This window comes from Tursiops truncatus, chromosome 18 (assembly GCF_011762595.2).
Source record: "Tursiops truncatus isolate mTurTru1 chromosome 18, mTurTru1.mat.Y, whole genome shotgun sequence".
Lineage (NCBI taxonomy): Eukaryota > Metazoa > Chordata > Mammalia > Artiodactyla > Delphinidae > Tursiops > Tursiops truncatus.
In genome coordinates, this window is record NC_047051.1 from 39,722,784 (window position 1) to 39,740,221 (window position 17,438).

A 17,438-nucleotide genomic window follows, 5' to 3' on the forward strand; every position below is an offset into this window, starting at 1 on the left:
TATGGCTCAACTCAGTTTCATAATTCTATATATCGAATGACTGTTTGCTAATAGTAGTAGTAGTAGTAGCAGTAGTAGTGTATATATGCACAGGGCGGCAGTGGTGGGATTAGTTTAGTTACACTTTCCCTTTGTCCCGCATTTCTGTTCTTTCATTTCTAGTTGTCATTGTGCCACTAGCATATAATGCTTAGTTCTTTTGAGGAGGAGTTTTTGCAGGAATATTCCCCTGGGATTTGAAACCTGACTTTTAAAAGAAAAGGGATATTTTGCAAAAAATAAAAATAGGTATAACATCAGATACAGAATACCATATATATTAATATTTATTCAGAGGCATAATTAATTTAGAAAACAATCTCTCAGTAACAATGGTAGAGGACTGAGGTCCCCTTTAAAAATAAAGAATGGTAATGTGCTTTGAAATGTATGAAATTAACTTTGTTATATCTATAATTTTTGCCTTTTTTAATTCTACTAAAACATGCTATATTCTTGGGAAAACTTTTTTTCCTCTGAAATTCCATTTCTCCTTTCAATTATGTGGTAAATTTTGAACTAGGTATTTAATACAGTATCTGAATAGCAACTCTGGTTGACAAAAGAATAGATGAAAGTCAAAGTCATCCTACATTTGCTGCATAAATAATTAATTTTCAGGACTCAAAAAGGCAAAGAAAGTTGCTGGTAAGGGTTTCATACTAATTATCAGAAGAACTGACGGTTGTAAAAAGCTTTCTAAAAATGTAGGACACCACAACCTAAATCTTTTCATGGAGATAGTAGCTGGCATAGCAAATGAATAATTGCAAAGAAAAATATGCCAGGGACTAAGGGGGGGGGGGGAATGGAAGGGCTATTATATGAAACTTTACAATTGGAAAGAATGTGTGATATTAGCTTAAAGAAAGGTGAGGAATAATAATAGAGCTAGAGTAATGAGATATTTGTAGTATCATGGTTAAACAAAATTAGGAAGTGTGGAAAGAAATGAGAAATGCTAGAGGATGTGAGAAGAACTATGATGATAATTGAGTAAAAACTAAAGGTTTTAATATTCAGTGTGAATACGGTTATGAGTGATAATAGAACACTGAGAAGACTGTATTGAAAATAATATGGACTATAAAAATAAAAATTGTATAAATTTATAAAACAATGTTGACCAATATATTTTAAAATAAAGATTGTATATAAAGGAATTATGAAGGACTTATGAAGATTGTTAACACTCTTCAAACATGTGGATTCCAATTTACCCTTGAAGTTGTCTGGTAAATATTAGGTCCTTATAGATTGTTATCTTTATTTGGTTGATTTTCTAAGTGATCACACTTAAGGTTCAAAAGTTTACTTTTAAAAGAATTCATGAGATTTAAAATGGATTTCTTACTGAAAAAACATGTCATTTATGTTGAAGTCATTCATTACAAGTCATTTGACTTGTGAAGGAAAGTTTGTTTTGCCCTTTAAGAAACATGAACCAAATCTTTTGTTTTCTGAACCTTCATGGACACTTCTAACAGCATGTGAAAAAACAGAAGATAATCATTCTTCTTTAAAACTTAGTTTTCTGGGTTTGATAGGCTTGACATTTTTCTCAACATTCAAAAAAAAATATATGGGCATAGAATAGCATGCTTTTTCTTTTCTAAGAGTTGAAAATTGTATGAGAATTTGGAATTTGGTTGATCCTACTCTAATGAAGCCTACAAATACCTAATGGCAGCTACCAGTAATCATGACCAAGTTAACAGGAAGAAGAAGAAGAAGAAGAAGAAGAAGAAGAAGAAGAAGAAGAAGAAGAAGAAGAAGAAGAAGAAGAAGAAGAAGAAGAAGATGAAGAGGAGGAGGAGGAGGCTGAGGGAGAGGCAGACGGGGAAGGGGAAGGGGAAGGGGAAGGAGAAGGAGAAGGAGAAGGAGAAGAAGAAAGAAGAAGAAGAAGAAGAAGAAGAAGAAGAAGAAGGAGAAGGAGAAGGAGGAGGAGAAGGAGAAGGAGGAGGAGAAGAAGAAGAAGAAGAAGAAGAAGAAGAAGAAGAAGAAGAAGAAGAAGAAGAAGAAGAAGAAGAAGAAGAAGAAGAAGAAGAAGAAGAAGAAGAAGAAGAAGAAGAAGAAGAAGAAGAAGAAGAAGAAGAAGAAGAAGAAGAAGAAGAAGAAGAAGAAGAAGAAGAAGAAGAAGAAGAAGAAGAAGAAGAAGAAGAAGAAGAAGAAGAAGAAGAAGAAGAAGAAGAAGAAGAAGAAGAAGAAACTATCTTTCTTGAATCTGTCCTGAAACCTTAGTTGTTCAACTGTGATATATATTGCTTTATCAAAAGACCATCACACTTGTGACAATATCATGGACAAAAGCATGGAAAAAGTATTATTATGCTATTTGTGAATAACTTGTTTAGAATGTTTTTATTTTCCTTATAATCACCCACATAATTAAGGTAGTATTTATGAAGCCAAGCCATGATAAATAGAAATATAGATTTGGATGGTGAAACTTCATGGTACTCTCCAGCTATGAAGCAGCCATCTAGCAAATTCCATACATGATTATATATATATTTGGATTATCCTTAAAGTGAGAACCCAGAGAATTAAATATCTATTTAGGGGATGTGTAAGTAAAACTAATTAAAACATTTTATTAAAGTGTTTTATCAGTTAAAAACACTGTAAAGTGTTTTACAGTCCTATATAATATAATGCTCAACAGTTGTATTCTTATTTATATTTATTCTCTTACTCCCAAATATGTCAAAACTTCTTGCCTTGCATATCTGTTGAAAACATCTCCCTTCTTCTTTTTATTTAATTAATAATGCCAAAGAGAAAAAGATAGTTGCTTAAATTTGAAAGAGTAATTATTTGTTCTTTGAAATAACAGTTACCCCTGAAAAGATCATTGTTTTGGTACATGATTGTGTTATTGGAAAAGAAGGCACATGCAGGTCAAATTGACTGACTTTTCTTTTATAAGCTCAGTCAAGTTTGATTAAAAACACAAAACATAAGTGAACTTAAGTCCCATGACTGCCTATGTAGAAAGTAAAAATTTATTGAAGTCTGACTAAAACCTTTTTAAGAATTAAGTACATTTAATAATCAGCATGACATTGCATTTACAGTCACTATCAGCCTTATTTCAGAATAAGAATAAAACACTTTTATGCTATATTTCCCCAAATATTTCTTAAGAACATCTGCTAATATCAGGACTGTTTGGTTTGGGTTTTGCTGTTTAGTACATTTATTTCTACAAAATATACTTTAAAGCCAAATGAAAACTTTGAAATTATCTCAGTGGAAAAGAGATATACAACTACAGCTGAGGATCAGTACATTTTGGATATCAGTCCCATTAAAATCCTCTGATGCTCTTTTAGAACTGTTAGTGTGGTTTCTGTATACAAAACTTGCTAGCAGTGAATTTATGTTATAGGATGAAAGATTCTCATGTTGAAAGTTAGTATTTTGCAGTTTCGCTCAGGCTTTTATGTTCCCTCTCTTAATAAGCCATCTGTGTACTCTCATAATTATACTACTAGCAGTGACATCCTTTAAATTTTGATTACTCATGGTTTTGAAATATGCTTACAATGAAAGTAAAGAATATAAAATGAAACAAAATAGAAAATATAGAGCGTAAAAACAACTAACTGAAACATAAACCTAAAATTTAAGTATGGAATAGCAACAGTGACTAAAAGTAAATGGAAGACTATAACTGGAAGTATTTATCAACTTATTTAGATTGTGCAGTGATAAATGATTTTATACACATCTGGAGTCATCTTTGTTTTCAAGCTGTCTTCAAGCTGTCATGTAGCTCTTTAATAAGAATCTGAGATACATATGGGATACCTTGTGACAAATATCACTGAAATAATACACATGTATTAAGCACCTACTCTGTTGCCCTCACTGTCTAATTTTATGATGTTAAATCTCCGTGTTAGAGTGAGGGCATAACATGGCTGAGGTATAGCTCATGTTTTTTTTTTTTCTCTGGGTCACAGACCCACTCAGTATTCATTTCCCTGGTCACCAAATGTATAAATATAATGGAAATACTTAGGGGTTGGCAGAATTCCCACACTGATTACTTGGCCTATGGAGTAAGGATTCTTGTGATAGAGAAGGCAACACAGAGCTTATGATACTTCTCTCACCCTGGTCAAGATATTGAATCAAAAACAGTACCCCAAGATGAATGAAAGTGATTATTGCCATCTTTGAACACCTGTAAGATTCAGGGTTCATGTTTCCAATCATGACCACATTTAATCCCCCCAGAAAAGCAAGATAGATACTGGAAGATGAGAGTGGACTTCTGGAAACTCAACCAAGTTGTAACACTAATTGCAGTTGCAATGATAAATATATTATCTTTATTAGAACAGAATAACATGGCCTCAGGTACAGGTAAGAGGCCTTTTATCAAAAAATATGTTCTATAATATTCCATAAGGAAGGAGGACAAGAATGAGTTTTCATTAACAAAAGATAGACTGTAGTATATATTGATAGTCTTGCCCAAGGGCTATGTTATTTCTAATCTTCTGTAAATTATCATCCAAAGGGATGTGAACCATCTGCATATTCTGCTGGCATCATGTCAATTGGCAATGAGCAAAAGTAAAAAGTAGCCTTGGAATCCTTGTTGAAGAACATGTACTCTATAGGATGCAAAATAAAAATATAAAAGATTCAGAATAATGTCTTATCAGTTAAGTTTTTAAAGTTTAGTGATTTAGGTCACGTAAGGCATTCACTATTGGTAAGATTGTAGAACTAGGAATACTACACATTGTTGGTGGGATTGTGAATTTGTACAAACACCCTGAAGAATGGTTAAAGTTTCTTATAAACATACTTACTGCTTGACCTTGAAATTCCGCTCCTGCGTATTTACTCTAGAGAAATGGAAACATATATTCATACAAAAACCTGTACACAAATATTTATAGCAGTTCTATTCATAACTGTAACAAATACACTGGAAATGGCCCAAATGTCCTTCAGCTGGTGAATGAATAAACAAACTATAATGTATCCATACAGTGAAACTTTTCTTGAAAATTAAATGGAATGAACTATTGATAAATGTGACAACTTGGATTAATCTCAAAGGCATTATCCTGAATGGAAGAAGTCAATCTCAAAAGGTTACATGCTATATGATTACATTTATATGACATTCTCAAAAAGAAAATTATGGTGCTGGAGAACAGATCAGTGATTGCTAGGTATTATGGATCAGGGGAGAGTTTAGTAAAGGAATTTTGAGCACATGATGGAATTGCTCTGTATCTTGACTTTGATGTTTACCACACAAATATTAAAATTCATAGACATATAAACCAAAAAAAGTAGAATTAATCATCTAAAATATTTTTATTTTAGTAAAAAAGAACCCCAAATTGTACCTCTCCCTCCAACTGGTAAGAATTTAGCACAAACCTGGACATCCTCTTTGGCTTCTGGAGGCAGCATGCTTCACCTAAGAGAAAACTATCTACACAGTGACAATCAAAGTGGTAAAAAGTGAGTTGATAAAAGAGTAAAGTATTTTTGTTCTGTATGGCTACATAAATACAAATTATTGGAATGTTTCTAGAATTAGCAGTATCTGCTCTCTTGACAGTCTTCAAATTTTCTTACACAGCATGTTATGCATGCTGAGATGTCCCAACTTACTATGTTATGTGATTTGGATGTCACTGTTATTACCATAAAGGCAAAACAAATGCTTGTTTTCCCTAAAGCCTATGATAAATGCATGGCAATATCTCAGAATAAGTGGCTCTTTGACAAATCTTGACTTGCTGACTGATTGTAGTAAACGGATTTCTGTGGTTTTAGATATGAAGTATAATGTCAGTTGTTTGATATGTTCAGATTAGATTTCCACAATATTTTAGTTTTTCCTGTAAAATGTGGTTTCTATATCAATATCATGAATTTGTCCTTCATCTTAATTCTTTTTTTTTTTTTTTATCTTAATTCTTTAGTACTTATGCTCTGTGAGAGTTCTGTCTTTTTTTTAACATCAGCCTATTCATATCCTTGTGGGCATGCCCTATTCAAACCTCCTACTTCCAAATTGCATGCTAATATAAACCATATAAATCGCCCTCTATTGTTCCCTTGCTGACTCTGCTTATATTTTCACATCATATTTGTACAACCACTCTTTAATTATCAATTTTGTTGTCACTGGCCCATCTCATAAAGCCTGTTTCTTCTGTATTTAGTGGAAGGACTGACTGACAGCAAGATCAATGAGAAATTGTAAATCAGTTCTCTAGTCTTTGTAAAGTGTCCTTACTTAAGACTGAAAACATATTTTCCAGTGACTCTCACAAACAGAAAGTCCTATTACAAAAAGAAGTCACTGTGACTTTTTAATTAGTTTTGATTTTCTTTTTGAAATTTACAAATAAAATTGCAAGGGGTGGGATCTTCTTTGCTCTGTCCCCCTGTCTCTCTCAGTATCTCCTACCCTCTCCCCCTTGCCTCCTCCTCTCTCCTCCCCTCCTTTCTCTCTCTCTAAAGGATGAAATGAGATATCTATTTTCCTTTTTCAATAAAATAAAAAATACATTATTACAGTTATTAGCACACTATTTCTCTTCCATTTCAAATCAAAACTATTAATTGTTTCCATAATTTGAGAAAAAAAATAATTTTAAGATAATTTAAAAATACAGAAAATGGGAAATTAATATTTGTATATGCACTCAATTTATATAGGCCAACATCTAAAATAATTATTTATGGAATTATTTATCTAGTTAGTACCTGTATTAAAATATAATTAAATAAAAAGGTAAATGAAGAACTTCTTAGTATTCTCAAAGCTCCAAGTTTTAAAAGTCCTTCATAGCTATTATGAGATCATATTTTTAGTTACTCAGCTATTCATATTTAGTGCTTAGGTGGAAAGGAAGTAAAAGTTTCTTTTTTCCTCATGGAGAAATCAATATCCCAATATTTTGGGGAAAAAAGTTATATGCTTTAAATATTACAAATAAAGAATACAGGTATTTCTCTCAAGTGCATAGACTGAACATGATATTTTGGCTGGTCATATCTTGATAACCTCCTCTTCACCCTGTTGATGAAGGAGGGATTTCTGCCCTAGGGTTAGGGGCTGACCAAACATATGACACCCAGCACCAGCCAGATGAGATGGACAGCTGGTCATAGTCACATGTGCTCACAGCCCTGGGTGGAGGACACCATATAACATGCAGCGCCACATGGGAGTTGCATTCTGGAGCAGACTGAACAAGCGGGAGCTGTGGAAACATGCCCTATAATAACAAGAAGTAGGATGACTCCTGGTTCCAGTGGGAAGATGTGGCTGACTTCTTTGAATAATTCAGCAGGCTGGTAGGGAAATGAAGCCTGCTGTTCAACAATAAACAGGCACCATGCTGCTCCCTACTATAAGGAGGGTTATTTGGGGAGGGGGTCTTTATCTATGAGGTTCAGTAGGAAAGGGAGCTTGCATTTAGGCCACCTGACACCCTCCAGATTTGACATATTGAGGCGCAGACCTTCTACTACAACTTGCAATATGGGTAGTTAGAGAGGTGGAGAGATAAAGAAAGATTTTACTTTTTTACTCTAAATATGTAATTTCTAAAAATTATATCAATTGTCTTCTTGATTGGCAATTTAGGAAATAAGTAAGGATACACTTCTTGACATATAGTTTTTCCAACACTGGATTTTTTAAAAATTAAAAATAAAATTTTATTGAAATATAGTTGATTTATAATGTTGTGTTAATTTCTACCAACATTGTGTTTGTGTTAAGAATGATTTTGTGTATCTTTTTGAGCTTTATAACATACATATTCTGTTTTTTTGTCTATAATTCAGTTGTATATTTAAATAAATGCAAAGATCCTTTTGACAGTGCAGATATATTATACAAGTCTTCATTTTGATTATTACCTTCTTGTCTGGACAATGTCATTGAGCTGTGTTGTGCTTTATTTTGTTTTCTTCCAAGAAAGTTTCCTTGATGCTATAATTCCTCAATTTTAACTGCTTCAATTTGTCTTCATTTGGCATCATATTTTAATGTGTATATTTTTCTGTATACATTTCTTTTTCCTAACTCTTTTCTCTCAGTATGTTCTGTCATCAAATAGTCATTTGCTTTTATTTTCTTGGCAATGGGTGGTATTTATCTTGGCAGTGGGTATCCTGAGGCTCGCCTTACTCTAGTCTGAACTAGCTGGCCTGAAGGTCTGCTGCAAGGCTGTTATTCCCTGATCTTCCTTATTTTCTTTGTCTTTTTCTTTGAAGAGATTTATTGCACTGTAATAGAGTTGATATTTATTTTGAATAATACATTTAAAAAATAATTATGTATTATGATTCTGTTTGTATTAAATTTTTAAACTCCTACTCCTTCCACCCCCAGACAAACTATTATTTAATGATACCTACAACTTAAGCAGATCTTTAAAAAAACAAAAAGGACAAAGAAACACAAAAATCAAGAAAGAGCAGTGGAAAGAGAAAGGAATATGAGGTGTTTGTGGCCAAGCAGATAGTTTCAAAACTATCAGCAAGGTTTTATTTCTTAATCAGGGAGATGTTTCCATGCTGTTCATTTTCATATTAACTCTTTATGCCATTAATCTGCTGTATTGTCAGAAAAGGAAATTCCATGTTTATAACTGACTTCAGACTGGCTTCTGTCTCCTTCATTCTGCTATGTTGCTTAATTTCAGACTGTTATTCAGCAGCTGTGCACAACTATGTACCTACAGTTTGCTAACGTATTAAAAGACTGTTATACCGGGAAAATTTGCTGCCATGAGCTCCTGAGTCCCTTCCCACTGTGTGGGTTGTCCCAGACCCTCTCTCAACATCCCAAGCTTCTTCTAAGTCTAGCACTTAAAGGGTTAATGCTTGACATAATCGAGGGTCTCCATGACCCTGTTCTGGGACTACAACACTGTCTATTCTGATTGATTGCTAAATATTGCTAATCTGGTCATTTATTTTATGGAATATTATTCTGGCTTAAATCTATGTCACCAGCTGTGTCCATGATGCCAAATTTATGGGGCATTTTCTTTCCCCCTCTAGCTTATCCTTTCATTAATGTTTGTTTCAAGTGGCTAACCACTCTGCCTTGAGGCTGTCTGCCTTCTAAGCTTTTATTACAGCACACTTTTCTGGGTTTCCTCCTAGGCCTGTCAGTACCTTGTCTTTTCCTTGGGCTCCAATTTTTGAGTTTCCTCATGACATACATTAATATTATTAACTATTTATCTGCCATTCATAACATATAATGTCTACATTTCCCTTCATTCATTCATACAGTATTCATGAAAGAAGTATTTATAACTGCACCAGATGCTGAACTAAACAAAATTGTCACTGGCCTTTTTGATCTCAGAGTGTAGTGAGGGAGAAGGGCAGATAAAAATAAAGCTTATAAATAAAAATTGTGAATACTGCTATAAAGGAAAAGATCCAGATTCTGGGAAAGACACTAATGGAAAAGACAATTTTAAATAGAATGATAAATGAAGGACTCAATTTAAAAATTATTATTTAATGCAATGTTTCACCTCATTCATTTATTCCTATATACATATGCCTGACATTTATTGTTATGCTGTACCAAATGCATTCAGATGATCATATCTAGTGTTTTTTTTTTTTTTAACATTTAAGTAGTCTTTCAACATTGTTTTTAGTTTTTGTTTGTTTCTTCCTGCTTCCCTCCAATACTTGACTTCACTTTGGTCATCATCCACACATCATTCATGACCTAGTAGAACTTTTCATATTTTTCTCTGTGCTTATACAATATCCAAAAGTAGACATACACACACACATATACATATGTCATAGCTTTTAAAAAGGATTATGATATTTTTTTCAATTATCAGACTCTTGTTTTAAAATACCTTGGAAAAATTTCTCTAGCCTAAATGTCATAATTCTAACCTATTCATTTTAATGAATGTATAATATTCTATGGGATGTAAAAATGTCATTCATTTTCCTACTGGCAGGCACTTACTTTCTATTTTTATGAATAAGAAAAAATGGTGTATCAAACATATTTTTAATGAGCTGCAGGTATTTATACTTTTATTTATTTTTATGAGATCTATACACAGAGGTTTTTGATGGATCAACCTATACATATATTTGTGGTTTAAACAGATATTACCTGTGTCCTTTATAAAATAGCTGGAGCTTGACAGAAATCTACTAGTAGAAGAACCTTCTCTGAACATATTTAAGAAAACTCTTTCCTGGCCTTTTCTAGTCTATTTTGTCCCAAGATAATAAGACATCTAGTGTTGTACTACTACAATGTCATTAAAAGAAACTGTATTTACAGGAATGAAATATGGGAACTCTTTCTTTTTATGTCTATGATATTTGTCCACTATATAAACCCCATAATATATTTTTTCTCTAGATAAATTTATTTGGAGTTTCCTTTATCCATAGTTTTGGATGTGACATGCATTCAAATTTCTATGATGAGTATATGTAAGACAGACCATAGATATTGAAGAACAATTTATGTCATTTGAAACTGCCACCAAGGAATAAGAAAAGGTGATAGTGGAAGAAAGATGGAAAAATCAAATGACTTTCCAAAATTTTCTTTATTCTTGTCTTCTTAAGTACTTCAAATCAGAACAAAAACATTTCTTAAAATAATAAAATTCATCTTCCAAACTTTTGGTGGCTAAGAGAAAAGGTCATCTTGTTTTCTAATGCAGATTCCATAGTAGCCAGAATTAAAGAAAATGCATTTTTATGACCTAGACATATGGCAGAGATTAGAAAATAGATAGGAAGAGATTCTGATTGGTTGGCTAATATTCTAATGAGATAGATTAATCAATGTAAACCACATAGCTCAGTTAAAACTGTCTTTCAAATTGCTAATTTCATTTGCTTCCAGCAGAGAAAATGCCAATCTTTTCCTATGTAGTAAAATCATCTTGTTATAACAACTAAGCAACTCCAGAGTTACAGTTATTGTGGAACATCTGGTAACTACAAGATGTGACTCCTCAGAGAAAACCACATTTCTGGAAAATAAGAACTTGCTCAACCTAGCTGTATTTCATGTTTTGTTATACTCTAGAGTCTGGCTGCCTCATAATACAGTAATCACTTTCCTTCCACACCATAAACGAGACCACAGATGCTACAGTTTGCTATAATTGGAGCAGCTTACCATAAATAAATAATCAAAATAACAATATATGCATAAACTAGGTTGGATTGAAAAGGAATTACAAGATTATTATCTAAATCAATAAGATGATGCCTATCACATTTATTCTTTAAGAAATAGGGAGATAAAGTGAATTCTACTCCTGACCTCATTATTTTTCCAAACTTACTTCAAAATTTATGCCAAAAATGATATTATAAAACATCTGGAGGTGTAGCAATCGTTTTTATATTATTGTCAGCTGACTAACTTATAATGTGACTTCATGATAATTTAATTGTTTGTGACGTTTCTATTTTGAATAGATGTTAGACATATTCCTCTTGTGGTATCATCTTCTACAACATTTCTTTTTTGTATTGATATGCTCCTAAATTTTAATCAGATTTTATTTTCTTGAGCTGTACATTGCATCGAATAAATAAACTAAATTCTATAATTTGTTTGGTAAATTCTTCTAGAGCTTAAAATTTGTGTTTCTGTGCATTCTTTAACTTATATAACCATGTCGGTTTCTTTTGAAGCATAAGGGCATGGAGAGTAAGACAATAAGCAGTTTGGATATCATGAATCAACAATGAGTTAATTCAATGTGTGTGAGAAAAATACAGTGTGAGAGAATATTTAGGGTGTAGATAATATCTGATTGGTTTAAATCCAAGAGAATCTTTTGAAACAATAACTTTTGAAATCTAAAAAGTTCAAATATTATATGAGAGCTTTTTAAAAATGTAATTATGTAGTAATATTCTGTTTCTCATTATAACAAGATTAACTTTACCCTTGGCTAGAATGCATGAATAGCTTAAATACCATACATTGAAGAAAAGTCCAAGTAGCAATAGGATGGTAATAAAAGTGTCTGTAGGTCCTGTTTTTAATGTTCAATAGTAGTAAACTTATTTTTTCATTTGAGTGTTTGGCCATCAACATACAAACAAGTGTGAGTATGCTTTACACATGTAATTGGTGAAGATTTGGCACCAATATTTAATAGGCAATGCCTTTCTTTTGCATTGGTACTTCTGAGCTTTAAGTTGTGCTAATAATGTGCTTTCCTTATTTTTTCTTTAGGTAAAAGATTTTGAAAGCCTGAATCTTAACAGATGTAAGGCCCATCTTGAATGTGTTCCCAAGGACCTAATAATGGTAAGGACTATTGTGAATGTAACATAGTTAGCTTAGCTTTTCCTCTATTCTCTACTGATTGGTAACTTCAGCAGTGTGGATATATGTTTATACAGAATTGTAATTGAGAGATAAATTTGAATAGCTCTAACTTTTGGTAAAACACTATGCTTGGATGATTTTATAAAATACACACAGATTAAAAAGCAATTTTCCACAAAGTCTATCTACTAAGAACTGTTCCCAGAATTGGCACACCTCTACTACTTCCTAATTTATTCTCTACCAAACGATTTATATACTCCAAAAGACAAATGACCAATTGCTCTTTGGGTGTATTCTCAACTGTTCTTTTGTCTTAATATCTGTCTGTGTGGTAAGTAGAAACTAGAACTTATTTATGATATATTTTCCTGTATTTTGACTGTTCAGTAGGTGAATCACACAGTTAAATAACCTTCAAAATAAGGATAGAAAGATAATTTAATCTTCAATATTCCACAGTAAACTCTGGAACAAATTCATGTACTTACATTTTGGTTTTCCAATAATTTGCCCTAATTATTTTTTTCATTTTCAGAATTATGAGTGATCTTATTAAACCCAAATTAAATATTTGAGTATACACAAAATCCACCATACACTCTAATTCAGTTCCAATTAAAATAGTGTTCTTTTTATGCATGGAAGGGAAGAGTGTGTTCATCTTAGTTACTTATCTATTAAGATTTGATCTGTGTCATTAAGACTCCTTCAAAGCAAGAGTTGTAATTCTTTCAAGTGATGAAGCAGATGTTGCATTAAGAGAATGTGAAATTTGTGTCATCATTTTATTGACTCAGAGCCCATGAAGATGCAGCTAGTTATTGTACAGCTCATGAATATCTTCTTTCTGCAGCTATAATAGACTCAAATTAGCAAGGCCAGGATAAAGTAGAACAAGTCATGATCATTTTAAATTAAAACATTCTAAATATTTCTGCACTAAAAACTTCCAACTACAATCTAGTAGAAATATTTTGAGCCTGAAAGGTGACATCAGACTGTGATGAGAGAGTATGGATTATGTATTGCCTAGTCTCTAGGGCCCAATCTGCCTTTTCTACTATCTGATTAGTACAGACAGGTATTCAAGGAGGAGAAAAATGCAAAGTGAGCTTTATTTAAGTTTTAATGAAATCATTTGCTCCTCCTAGCAGTTTTCTATCATATTAACAATGTTTCTTCATAATGCATGAATATTAAATTTGTCTAATACTGTACAAAATGATCTTATTAAAAACTCTCATGTTATAACAGTGGGAAAGAGAACTAATGCAATACAGTGCCAATTCAATTTAATGAAAGTTACTGATACAGAAAACCAGCTCATTTTCCCACGTGGGTGTCAAAAATATTTATCGTGCCTCACTTCAAAGATTTTTTCCATTAAAACCAAAAATATTCTAGCCAATTGTATGACAGATTGAAGACTTCAATATAGTCTAAGGAGACAAGCAGATCCAGACTTAACTCTAATTGAAAGGGTAGCTGTTTACTTAATGATCTGAGGAATATGTAAAAGAGAGACAAATCTGGAGAATGAAGAATAATATAAAAGATATTCAATGGAAGAATCATAATGGGAATGGGAAATATTTGGAAATGGAAAATTTTCTATCTTAAGAAATAGGAGAAATGAAACATAAAAATTCCAAAGGTAAATTTGTTTTGTAATTTCACTGAGGATTGGCTGTGAAAATAGAGGTCATGTGTATGTACATGTCCTTATTGCTATGAAGATGTACATTTCTCAACTAGTCCTTACATTTTTTCTTTTTCTATTTCTGTGATTAGTTGGATTGTGTCTGCATAAAACATCCCATGTCTGCCCTTTGCCTCTCACCATTTATTTTGTCTTAAACTGCAAAATTTTTCCTGCTAAATGAAAAAGATCTTGTTTACCTATCAACCAAGCTAAATATCTTTCCTTATTTGAAATTCTGCTGAAAATTTTATCCTTTCCCTCAAACCAGGATAGTTATAGTTTTTACACAAGAATTGATGCACAAAGTATTGACTAGGAAGCCAGTGGATTCTGTATATGTTTGGTTCTTGGTAAAGCATAGGGAAGGAATTAATATAACTTGATTACAAAAATAATATAAAGATTAAAAAAAATTACCTCTAAATACACCAAGGATGACAAGAGTTTTAGAATTAAATCACACAGCTAAACTAATATATATAGGATAATCATGTATATTATATTGCATCTGTCTCAATTACCACTGCTGCAGATGTATTAAATATTTTTCAATTTTCTTTACTACATATTAAAAAAAAGTCACCACCTTCTATTTCCCCAGCTTTACATCATATTTTAACTTCCTTTTATTCTTCTGTTTATACCTAAATCTCAGTTTAAATGGTACCTTCTTATGTCATTTTTGAAACCAAGGTTGAATTGTATTCTTAATTATAAATATTCTGTTATGATGGATACCACTTTATTATAGTTTTTTTAAATTTTTATAGTTTTATAATAAACTATAGTTGTATTATAGTTTTTATGATAGTCTCTCTTTCATTAGAATGCAGTTCTGTGAGATGAGACATTTTTTCCCCTCCTCTAATCAAAAGTATCTGGCAGTGTGTTTGACACATAATACATACTCATTAATTGCTTTGATTTTAATTGTCAACAAGTTTTCATTCAGGCTCTTTATCAACATAAAACTCATTTTTTAACATATCCCTCACTATTTTTTTGTTTGTTTTTTTATTGAAGTATAGTTGATTTACAATGTTGTGTTAGTTTCTTTTGTACAGCAAAGCAATTCAGTTATATCTATATATCAATTTTTTTCGTTATGGTTTATTACAGGATATTAAATAGAGTTCCCTGTGCTATATGATAGGATCTTGTTGTCTATCCATTCTATATATAATAGTTTGCATCTGCTAGTCCCAAACTCCCAATGCAACCTGACCTCATCCCCCTCTCCCTCGCTATTTTAAATATCAATATGTTGTGCTAAAATAAAACTGATTCTTCTTCTTAAAATTTCTTCTTTACCTTTTTTCGGCTTCTGTTTATCCCATATAATCCCCTTTTAAATATCCTTAATTGCTTTCTACATGGCTGGGCTCAAAAGTAAATGGACATATAACCAGTATTCCTATTTAGTTTTACATCTTCATGCATCTTGCACAATAATTAGTAAGATGGCATGCACATGCGGGCATTAATAAACACCTGCTTATTGAGTAAAGGTTTGCTTGGTGTTTGCTTATGGAGATTTGCATTTAATAACACATTTAAAGAAAAAAGAAAAGAGAGCAGCCATTTCAATTGTGTAAATAAATCCTCTATGTAGGGAAGACTGAGTTATTTATTTTAGGTCCAAAACAAACTTGAGAATATGTTAAATCAGAATAAAGATGGTAAAATTTCTACTTTTGGCCATATTTTTTTAGAATTGTAATCTTACAATTGACTACTGGTCATTTGTGTCTTGTTTTATTTTTTAAGTTTATTGCACCCTTTCTAATGATGAAATAGTGTTTTATTGACAGAAAATGGGTAAACTAAACATTTCATTCACAGGAAGAAAAATTATTCCTTAAATACCTAGTATGATAGGAAAAAATTGTGAAATAATTCCTTAGATGTTAACATAAAAAGTAAAGAAAGTAAATTTAATAGAAAATTTCTATTTTAAGGAAGAGAGATAACTCTCATCCTTTCTTACCAGGAATTTTCTGTTGAATTGCATTCCTCTTTCCCAATACAAATATTTTTATCCATGTCCCTTTGACTGAGAAAGAGACTAAAATACTGAGGTTACTATGCTTTGGAATACTGAAGAGTGACAGGTTTTACCCAACTGATTTTTTTTTTTTTTTACATCTTTATTGGAGTATAATTGCTTTACAATATTGTGTTAGTTTCTGCTGTATAACAAAGTGAATCAGCTATATGTATACATATATCTCCTTACCTCCTCCCTCTTGTGCCTTCCTCCAGCCATCTCTATCCCACCCGTTTTGGTGGTCACAAAACACCGGGTTGATCCCCCTGTGCTATGCAGCTGCTTCCCACTAGCTATTTATTTTACATTTAGTAGTGTACATATGTCAATGCTACTCTCTCACTTTGTCCCAGCTTACCCTTCCCCCTCCCTGTGTCCTCAAGTCCATTCTCTATGTCTGTGTCTTTATTCCTGTCCTGGCACTAGGTTCATCAGAACTTTTTTTTTTTTTTTTCAGATTCCATATATATGTGTTAGCATACAGTATTTATTTTTCTCTTTGTGACTTACTTCACTCTGTATGACAGACTCTAGGTCCATCCACCTAAATACAATTAACTCAATTTCATTTCTTTTTATAGCTGAGTAATATTGAATTGTATATATGTGCCACATCTTCCTTATCCATTCAACTGTCAGTGGGCACTTAGGTTGCTTCCATGACCTGGCTATTGTAAATAGTGCTTCAATGAACATTGTGGTACTGGTCTCTTTTTGAATTACGGTTTTCTCTGGGTATATGCCCAGTAGTAGGATTGCTGGGTCCTATGGTGGTTCTATTTTTAGTTTTTTAAGGAACATCCGTACTGTTCTCCATAGTGGCTGTATCAATTTACATGCCCACCAACAGTGCAAGAGGGTTCCTTTTTCTCCACACCGTCTCCAGCGTTTATTGTTTGTAGATTTTTTTTGTTTGCTTTTGTGGTATGTGGGCCTCCTACTGCTGTGGCCTCTCCTGTTGCGGAGCACAGGCACCGGACGCGCAGGCTCAGTGGCCATGGCTCACGGGTGCAGCCACTCTGCGGCATGCGGGATCCTCCCAGACCGGGGCATGAACCCACATCCCCTGCATCGGCAGGCGGACTTTCAACCACTGCGCCACCAGGGAAGCCCTCGTTTGTAGATTTTTTGATGATGGCCATTCTGACTGTTGGGAGGTGATACCTCATTGTGGTATAGATTTGCATTTCTCTAATTATTAGTGATGTTGAACATCCTTTCATGTGTTTGTTGGAAATCTGTATATCTTTGGGGAAATGTCTATTTAGGTCTTCTACCCATTT